Here is a 9,926-nt window from a genome sequence, read left to right on the forward strand (position 1 = left end):
GTTTGAACGTAATCTATTCATAAGGCAAGGGCTTTTAAGTTTCCTATAACCAATTACCTTAGTGGAATAGCTCAGCTTTGCGGATCTAATTTCTTAAGATTGTCAAGAAGAACCTGTTATAGTCTAGGAGTTGTTGAAAGTAAAAAAAATTCATCTTTAGAGTTCAATTTTTAAGCAACTGACCTAAACTAGATTCACCTACTTGACCATTCCATCTGAGAAGATCATGATCATCACCGAACGTCTTAAATAAAAAGCATAGTAATGTCATATGCAAAAGGATGCCCCATGTTGTCTGCACCTCATGAAAGGAAAAGGTTATATTGGTTAACTAAGAGCAGAGTACAGTGTTTGAGGGTATATTTTGGGTAAGGTCAAGGTCCTTGTTTTAGATCATGTTACTTTGTCAAAGATCTGTAACTTTGAACCATTTACAGAGTTTCTTAATTTAGTTGATATTCAAAGAATTGCAAGTTTGTAAATGTGATTCATTGCTCGTCATCATTAAAGTAACATAAATTTATTCAAATGTTCTAACAAAAAACTTGAAAAAAGATGAAAAAAAACAAACTCAAATAGAATGCCTCAAAATTGAATAAGGCCTCATCATGATGCCCCATTTTCCATGACTCTTTCTGCTTTGGGAGTTTCATTGCTTTCATCATAAAATTCCAGCTCTTTTCTGTCCATCATTAGCTGGATCAAGGCTCTAAATTTGGCACATTCTTGTACATCATGTCCATCTTTGGAATCTGATGTGCTAGGATGTGGTGCAAGAAATCACGCATTTATCATTTGCCTCTATACCCAAGCAAGAGGTGTCTTCACTTCGAAAACTCTGGTTTTGGCATTTTACCCTTTTCCTCGGTGATTGCACTTTCCTTATTCTCTTGATGATTAGGTAGAGGGTTCTGTGCAACGTAGGGTGATTCTGAATTGTTAAAATGAATCCAACCCCTATTGCGCATCCTTTGGATAATCCTCTTAAAGGGGAGACAATTTTCAATAGCATGCCCCAGAACACTGCCATGATATTCACGGTGCGCATTTTTGTCATACCACCTGGGTATGGGGGCTTTAGAGGTGTCTCGGGATATGGTGACACCATATGTGCTTTAAATAGTTGTTGGTAGACCTCCTTGTATGTCATGGTAATGGGATCAAAATGCTCCTTTTTCTTCCTTGGTTCTCGCCTAGAAGAGGGTACGGCTGTAAACAATTTTGAAGTGTTGATGATCTCTCTTTCCTTTTTCTTCAGGGGAGGCTTTTCACTCGTTCTACCTCCTGGTTTAATGGTAATTTCTACCCTCGTTGTTTTGACCTCTTCATCAAATTTCGGAATGCGGTAACTATCCTAATGATCTTGAAGTCCTGGTAAGATTCTGGGTTAGACAACCACTTGCGGGGTAGGTAGCATGGTTACCCCTTCCAATGAGCCTGTCCCAGGTGCACTTGTCTGACGTAAGCCATCTAACTTGGCAACGATCTGAACGATCAAGGACTCTTGGCCTTTCGTGATTTCTTCTATTGTACTTTGGCTATTCTGATTTATCTTTTCTTCTAACTCTCTTTGGAGCTTCAACATGTTCTCTTCGATCTGAGTAATTCTGGCTTCCATATTCTTTTTTCCAGGCGGGTGTTATGCGGATGAGGTGTGTCCAATGCTTGAGGTGGTGTATCCAGTATGTGTTCCTTTTGATGAGACATGCATATGTTAGTTAATGCGAATGTAAAGAAAAATAACAAAATGCAAAATGTCTAAATGCATAATGCATGCAATGTTCGAGGCATTAATCCAAAAATGTGTTTGTTATTAGAAATAATCCTTATTGGGGACAAAAGTGTTTTATCTTTTAAGAGACAAAAAATATTCTGACAGCTTCTAACATGTTGACTAGTCTTCCGCCTTCATCCGTCACCAGTTGAATAACCTGTCGAACCGCTTTGGCTTCTCTGGATGAACCGTGCAAATGACGAGTTGTTTGCCCCAAAAAAAAGTCTCGAAGGACTGCACCTCCAGCATTTTTCTTTTATTGAGCTTGTTCCCAATGAATACATCATTGGAGCCCTTAATTGATAGGAACTATGTGAAGTCCATTTGTCTGTTTCTTGAATTCGTCAACAATGGTCTCTAATTTCAACTATCATTTTGCCATTGTCGTCTTTGAAGTGACTCCTAAGATCAGTGTCCTTCATCTTGCCCATGCAACTTCTTCTAGTCAGTTCTTCAAAGATAGACTTTCATTGTGCTTGATGTAGACCTGGTTCATTCTGAGTCCTTTATAATGCAATATAGTGATATACTCTTCAATTGTGAGCACCACGTCTTTTGGATTGAATGTGACACATAGTCGCCTTGCAGACTGTCCTCTGTATTTTCATCTATTGTATTACAACCCCTTTGTCCATTAATGCAGATTATTCATGTTTAACAAACACATTTTTGGTGGATCAACACCTCTTTTAAATAATGCAAGTGATGAAAATAAAATGAAAGAGAGAAAAAAAGAGTTATTGAGGTAAAAATAATAAAAAATAATCATGAAAAATAAAAGTCCTACCCCACATGATATCTACCTGAACATGCTTGGTATTCCTACCCGGACATGATTTCTATCCCGCATGCTAATTTCAAACAATTCCTAACCGTATATTTGTCTAGTTCGCATGTTTTGAACAGAAAATAAAGCAGAAAACAAAACAACCTAGGGTTTGGAATGAGGTTTTGGGGAAACGTACCCTTAAGAAATGATGACACTTGTTAGTAAGGGGAAAAAGTAGTGAAAAAAAAATAAAAAATAAAAAATAAGATAAATAAGATAGGACAAAGAAAATAAAATGAAGATAAATAGGATAAATTTGATAGAGAATATATATATATATATATTATATATATATATATATATAATAAAGAAATAAATAAATACTAGAAAGGGAAAAAATAAAGATAAATAAATAAATTAAATTAAATAAAAAAATATATAATGATAATAGTAATAATAAAGGAAAAAATATATATGTTAATAATAATAATAATAATAATAATATATATATATATATATATATATATAAACTAGTGACTAAATAATAAGAAAACAAATTAGAAATTCAAATCGAAAGTATCAAAAACTTTACTTTAGTGATCAAAACAGAAGGTTTACAACTCATAGACACCATTGGCATAGTTTACCCAGGCACGAAAATGCACAGGAGATCCTTGATAAAACGACGTCGTTTTGCCGAGCCTATATATTCGTTTCCCCTTAAGCCAAAATGGCTATCTTTTCCCATTTAACACCATGCTCTCTCTATCTGCAAAATGAGAGAAAAAAAATTTATCTCCTCGCCTCTCTCCAGGTGATTTCTGGTTGCCGTTCCGTGGCCCTTCCGTCGCGCCGGCCACCGTGAGGCTGTGGCCGAAGAAAAACCTTACCTCAAAATATTCCTCTTTACACCATAAACACTAGCCCAAACCACAAAATCAAAAAAATCTTGCGAATCGTTGTAGATCTAACCCAAAAGTCCTCGGTTTTTACCTTTTCGTCGGTGACTTTGCCTTCTGGTAGCTTTTCGATTGAAGCCTCGGCTTTATGTTTCTCCTGTTCTTGTTTTGGTTTGTTTACTGAGGGGCTCCGGCCTTTGGGTTTATACTTTTGATATTTGTTTTCTATCCTATGTTGGGTACTGTTGATGACTCTGTGTTGTCTCTGTGTCTCGGTGATGATGGGATTTTTGTGTCTGTTGGTCGATGATTGTTTCCAGTTACTATGCTGGTATGATGTTGTGGTGTTGTGATCTCCCCCCTCTGTTGGTCACCGGGGTATTTATACCCTGCTCGGTGAACTAGTACCCGGGTTGTTCCGTTTTGCTCGAGGCGTTGCTGTTGAAATCCCAGGATGGTTCAGCCCCGGGATCCTCGGCCGACGTCCAACCGTTTCACGTGACCCTTGACCTTGCTATGCGGTGCCTTGACTTTAGGGTTTTCAAACCCTAAACATCATCTGGTTACAGGACCGTTTTGTAGGACTTTTGGGCTGGTTTAGGCCGGTTATCTTGGACCTTACTTTGGACCCTGGACAGAAAAATAAATGAATAAGAAATAATAATAAATAATAATAAATAACAATAATAAATAATAATAAATAAATAATTATTTTTTAAAAAAACTATATAATATAATTTTTTAAAAACGTTTCTTTTTAAAAACTGCATATTATATATAAATTTCTAAAAATGTTTTTTTTAAAAAACTATATAATTTCCAAAAGAGTTTTAAAAATTATATATTATATATAAGTTTTCAAAAATATTTTCAAAAAAACTTTTATAAGTTTTCAAAAAATGATTTTAAAAATCATATATTATATATTTTTCTAAAATATTTTAAAATTATATATTATATAGTTTTCAGAAAAAAAAGGTTTTAATTGTTTTTCTGTAATCCCTTAGACCTGTCCTGGATATTGTGACTGAATCCTAGAGATCACATCAATATTTCAAATTCACAAAAACCCTGAACTTTCATATTAAAACATGTATCGTCATAAATTCAGTATAAATTCGAGTTCAAAAACATTGATTCATAACGAAAGCAAATGTACGAGTTTAAATGTAAAAAATGTAAAACATAGAATTTCAAAATCCCATATGAGTGTATATAAAAATCAACGAAAAAAGAAAATAAATAGATAAATAACATAAATTATGAAAAACGTTTATACGATGATTGGAAATAAAATGGACTGCTAAACGATCCTCCAAGTATCAATCATAACCCTTTCTAGGTGTTGTTTTTTGTATTTTTGATAGAGACTAAGGTGGCGCTTGGTTCGCTGGAATGTTTATGAGGGAATTGAAATTTGTGAAGGAATTAGAATCTGTAGGAATTGGAATCTGAATCTGAAACATGTTTGGTTGACAGGAAATTGAATTGGAATCTAATTCCATATTATGTTTGGTTCGCAGACATGTAAGATGAATTTGATTTCAGTAATGTAAAATGATAGAATTGCCCTTCTTGTTTTTTTTGCTTAATTTTAGTTTGTTTTATAACTTACATGTAGCAATATATTATAAAAATTTAAAAAATATTAAATTTTCATTTTATTGATTGATTATTCATTTTAATAAATTATAAAAATCATACTAATAAACATCATAAGTTAAAATCATCCAATTAGGGATGGCCATGGCTCGGGTTGGGTCGGGTTTTTGGTCCACCCGACCCGACCCGAGAACAAGGAAACCTCAACCCGAGACCCGACCCGACCCGACCAAAATAAAGTTTCACATGACCCGAACCGACCAAAATAAATTTTCACATGACCCGACCCGACCCGAATATATGAATTAGAAACCCGACCCGAAATAATAAACAAATTATTCAATAAAAACAGTGACTTAATTGAAAAAAAAATATATATAGAGGGGTATTATTGTAATTATTCCTAAATATATAAGGTAAAATTATATATTTTTCGGGTCAGGTCAGGTATTTTTCACCCTAAACCTGACCCCGACCTAACCCGAATATCACAATTAAAAAAACTCGAACCGACCTAACCCGAACCCGAAAATTTTTAAAAAAATCCGGCCTGATCCCGAATTTTTTTTAAAAAAACCTGACCCGAATATCAAACTTAAAAAATCTGACCCAAACCCAATTTTTTTTTAAAAAAGTCCGACCCGGTCCCAAAGTTTTTTAAAAAAATTCGACCTGAATGCCAAAAGGTTAATGAGGGTAGTATGGTCAAATTTCACATTCCCTCCTCCAAAGGATTTCTTTCCATTATGTTATGGATGAAATTTACTTTCTCTCACTTGATGGAATTGGATTCCAATTTCCCATTTGAAAACTTGAACCAAATATGGAAAAGTGATGAAATTGGATTCCAATTCCTCCTTATGCCAAGGGATTCCAGCGAACCAAACGCCACCTAAGGATTTACTTTATCCTTTGTATAGGAATTTATATATCATAACTTAGATATAAGTTTCATTTACTGTGTAAATAATAACCAAATACATACATTATGAGTATATAATAAAGACTCAATAGAAAATACAGCTAAAAAAATTTGAATTTATCTAATTAAATTTATATTAGGAATTTCACAATCACCATCAATTTAACATATTTATGGATTTAATAACTAATCATGAATGTTATACTTTTAAATATTTTATTACTTAATTTATATTATCTTTAGAATTAGAAATTTAAATTACTGTCTTAATGAATTAGTCTGATTTAAACTATTTTTATCCTATTAAGTACTAAAGTTTTTATTTTTATTTTTTAATTAAAATTCAAGCAACAAGTAAATTGATTATAGTTTTTTTTCTAAACTAAAAAAATAGAAATAGTAACATATTTAATAAAACAAAAGTTAATGAATAAAAAATCAATTATTATCTCCAATTAATTGGTTAGTGAGGTAAGGTATTAAATTTTATTAGATTAAAAGTTTGAATCCTGATTTTGTAGATATCACAAATTATATTTAGGTAATTTTTCATAATGAATTTTTTTTATAAAATTCAATTATTAATTGATCAATAGATTAAATATAGATAATTAAAAACAAACATTTATTGAACCGACGTAAATGGGATGGAGATTTGGGACCACTGCCCATCACCTTCTTTACTTTCCTCGTGATCTTTATATCTCACTGTTGCATTAATTTATCTTGAATTTCCCTTTCATATCCCCAATGTGGGAAAAGTTTAAGACAATTCCGACTAAACACTTCCTGACAGAGGCAGACGTAGGATTGTATACTAAAGGTGCGACCTTTTATATTTAATAAATCTATAGTGGCACAAGTTAATATAAAATAATAATTATAATAATTAGAAAAGAAATATGAACATCAAATAACATTTTTTTCTCATTCTCGTCTTTTTCGTTTTAAAAAATAATAGTTTACGATTTGCAACAATATACTAGAGTTTTATATGTTAGAGACGAAGAACACTTACCAACCATAAAATATGAGTTATAAGATAACTCCTTAAATACTTAAGAATGAAGTAAAACAACTTCGAGGATAGATAATAATTAGAAAGCTACAAAATATTACAAAAACTATGTTTTTACTTGTCAAAAGTAGACATTTGAAATTCTGACACTCTTTCTTTAGATCAAAGTCATCAATAAGAGAATCTATTGATAAATCAGATGCAATTCTTTCTCAATATATGTTATTAAGTAGCACGATAAAAAATCATCCTCCATTTTTCTACACAAGTGAGACTTCACTATCTTCATGGCGAGAAAACTCGCTATGTGATCGCAATAAAAACAAGAAGAGTCAAAACAAGATGAACAAGTCGGTCAAGAAGAAGATAAATGATTGACTTTTGATTTTTGCTAACACTTGACAAAGTTATGAAATTGTTGATGTCTTTCTCAATTCAAGGTACCATCGAGGTTCAAGTTCAAAATGTTCTAATCAAATTTTCAAGTGCAATCTTTCGTTCTCCGTGAAGTATTTTGGGTAAAATTTAGCTGCAAGCTTGCATTTATCACTTTTCTCAGTCAATCTTACTTGCCGTGGCATTTCTCCTTGACAAGCATGAGGGAGTGGCGTTCTAAACGTCTGAGAGGAACTAGTTCGCTGGGGGCAGTTCTTGGTGGCTTAGGGAAGCATCTGGCAGTGCACGTTGAAGGGCTTTCTCTCCTCCTCTTAGTTCTATGCTTTCATATTTTGTTATTGGGTTGTAAGGAACGAATAAAACTTGCTTTGTGCTTGTTTATTTCGAACTCCACCATGAACTAATCCTATTTGGTGGGAGTTCGCTTGGATATTTAAGTTTTTATTTCAATGAATGGTTGTTTTTCTATACTTTAATATGTTTTGTTTATGAAACTTTATGCCTTAAGGTTGTAAGAGCTACGAGAGTAGCCTTTCCTTAGGAGGTTTTTAGGGTTCAAGAGAATACCTTGGGAAAATATCCTTAGTATTCGAGAGAAACTAGGGAGGAACTACATAAAAAATGGGTTCTAGGTCGTAACTAGGCCTAATCCACCTTAGAGATAAGGTTAGGATTTTATTCGACTAAAAGGAGTTGCGCAAGAATGATAGGTTAGATATTAATTATGCCGTAAAAAGATATTACCGAGACATATCCTGTTATCTGGACCAATAGGATCACTGTAGGGGTTTACGCCAATCGGTTTTGCCAGGGCATCTTTAATATGTCAAGTCCCTCACTGGAGATAGCATATGGCACCTTAGTAGACTCTCTGTCGAGCAGGATAGGCATAGAAGAAATACCATTCGGAGAAATAGACATAGATTTTCCTAGTGACTCCTATTACTCATTCCCATAGCAGCTTGTTGTGTGAGAAAGCTAAAGTCCTACATTTTAAATCCAGTATTTACATTTTATTTTGCCTTGACATTTCCATTTATTTGCACGCATCACAATTTGATTTGCCATAACATATCTGTTTACTACCTCACTACCATCATTCTATTTCCACATCAATCATTTCATTTTGCCACAACATTCCCATTTGTACATACCATCACTAACTTTACTTAGGTGACAAAGTAAAGTTCCTTGACAAACCTATTTGATTTCCTCAATTCCCTATGGAGACGATACTCAACTTTTCACTGTATTACTTGTCCGATTGTGTATACTTGCATATATAACCGCACCCATTTATAGTACTCACAAATAGCGAACACCAGCCAAACCCAAGACACTTTGAACCTCTAAAACATTCTTTGGGACTTTTCATTCCACTATTTCTTTATTCTTCTAAGGATCAACTCGAATCCCCTATGCAGATACATGTACAAGGAATGCAACCTCTGATAACCAGAATTGCACTTCGATAACTTGGTACACAACTTCTTATCTTGAAGTGTCCGAAGAATAATACGTAGATGAGCATCGTGCTCTTCCTTGGTCTTTGAATAAACCAGAATGTCATCAATAAAGAAAACCATACAATGATCCAAATATAGCTAGAATACTCGGTTCATATGATCCATAAATATCATTGGAGAATTAGTCAAACAAAAAGGCATTACCCCAAACTCGTACTGTTCATACCGAGTCTGAAATATTGTCTTTAGAATATTCTCTTTTTTAATCTTAAGATGATGATGTACCGATCGAAGATCAATTTTTCAAAATATTGTTGCACCCTTTAGTTGGTCAAATAGATCATCAATCCTTGGAAGTGGATACTTGTTCTTCACCTTCACATTGTTTAGTTAATGGTAGTCTATGCATAATCGCATAGATCCATATTTCTTCATTACAGACAACACGAGTGCTCCCCAAGGAAATACACTTACCGTAATAAATCCTCAATCAATAATTATTGTAAAGGACCTTAAACTCTCAAAGTTCGATCAGAGCCATACGATATGTGGCCATTAATATCGTCACATACCTAAAAGTACCTCAATTCTAAACTCTACCTCTCTATCAGTTAGAATATCTTCTAACTTAGTTTCTGAGGTTTGAGTATCCACCACATTGGCATGGAAAGCTTGACACTCTTCTAACAATAGTTTCTGAGCAGAAACAACTGAAATCACATTGGATAAAGGATTCATCCTTTCTTCGATCACTATTACATTTTTACCTTTTAATTCGCTGAGTATTAATCATTCTAGGCGACAATCTACTATAGTGTGATAAGGAGATAACTAGTCTATGACCAAGATTATCTTAAACTCCTCGAAAGGTAGCTCAATCTAGTTTGCAGAAAACTCGATGCCTTTAATTTTTAAAGGACAGTTTTTACTTATATGCTTAACCTTAGCACTCTGACCCAAAGGATTCATCGTAACTATATCACTCGAAATGTTTTCTAAAGAGATGTTTATTTCTCTAACCGATTTTATACTAATGTATGAGTGCATGGAGTCATGGTTAAACAAAATAAACATATGAGT

The sequence above is a fragment of the Hibiscus syriacus genome, unplaced genomic scaffold, assembly GCF_006381635.1.
Source record: "Hibiscus syriacus cultivar Baekdansim isolate YM2019G1 unplaced genomic scaffold, ASM638163v2 tig00014949_pilon, whole genome shotgun sequence".
NCBI lineage: Eukaryota > Viridiplantae > Streptophyta > Magnoliopsida > Malvales > Malvaceae > Hibiscus > Hibiscus syriacus.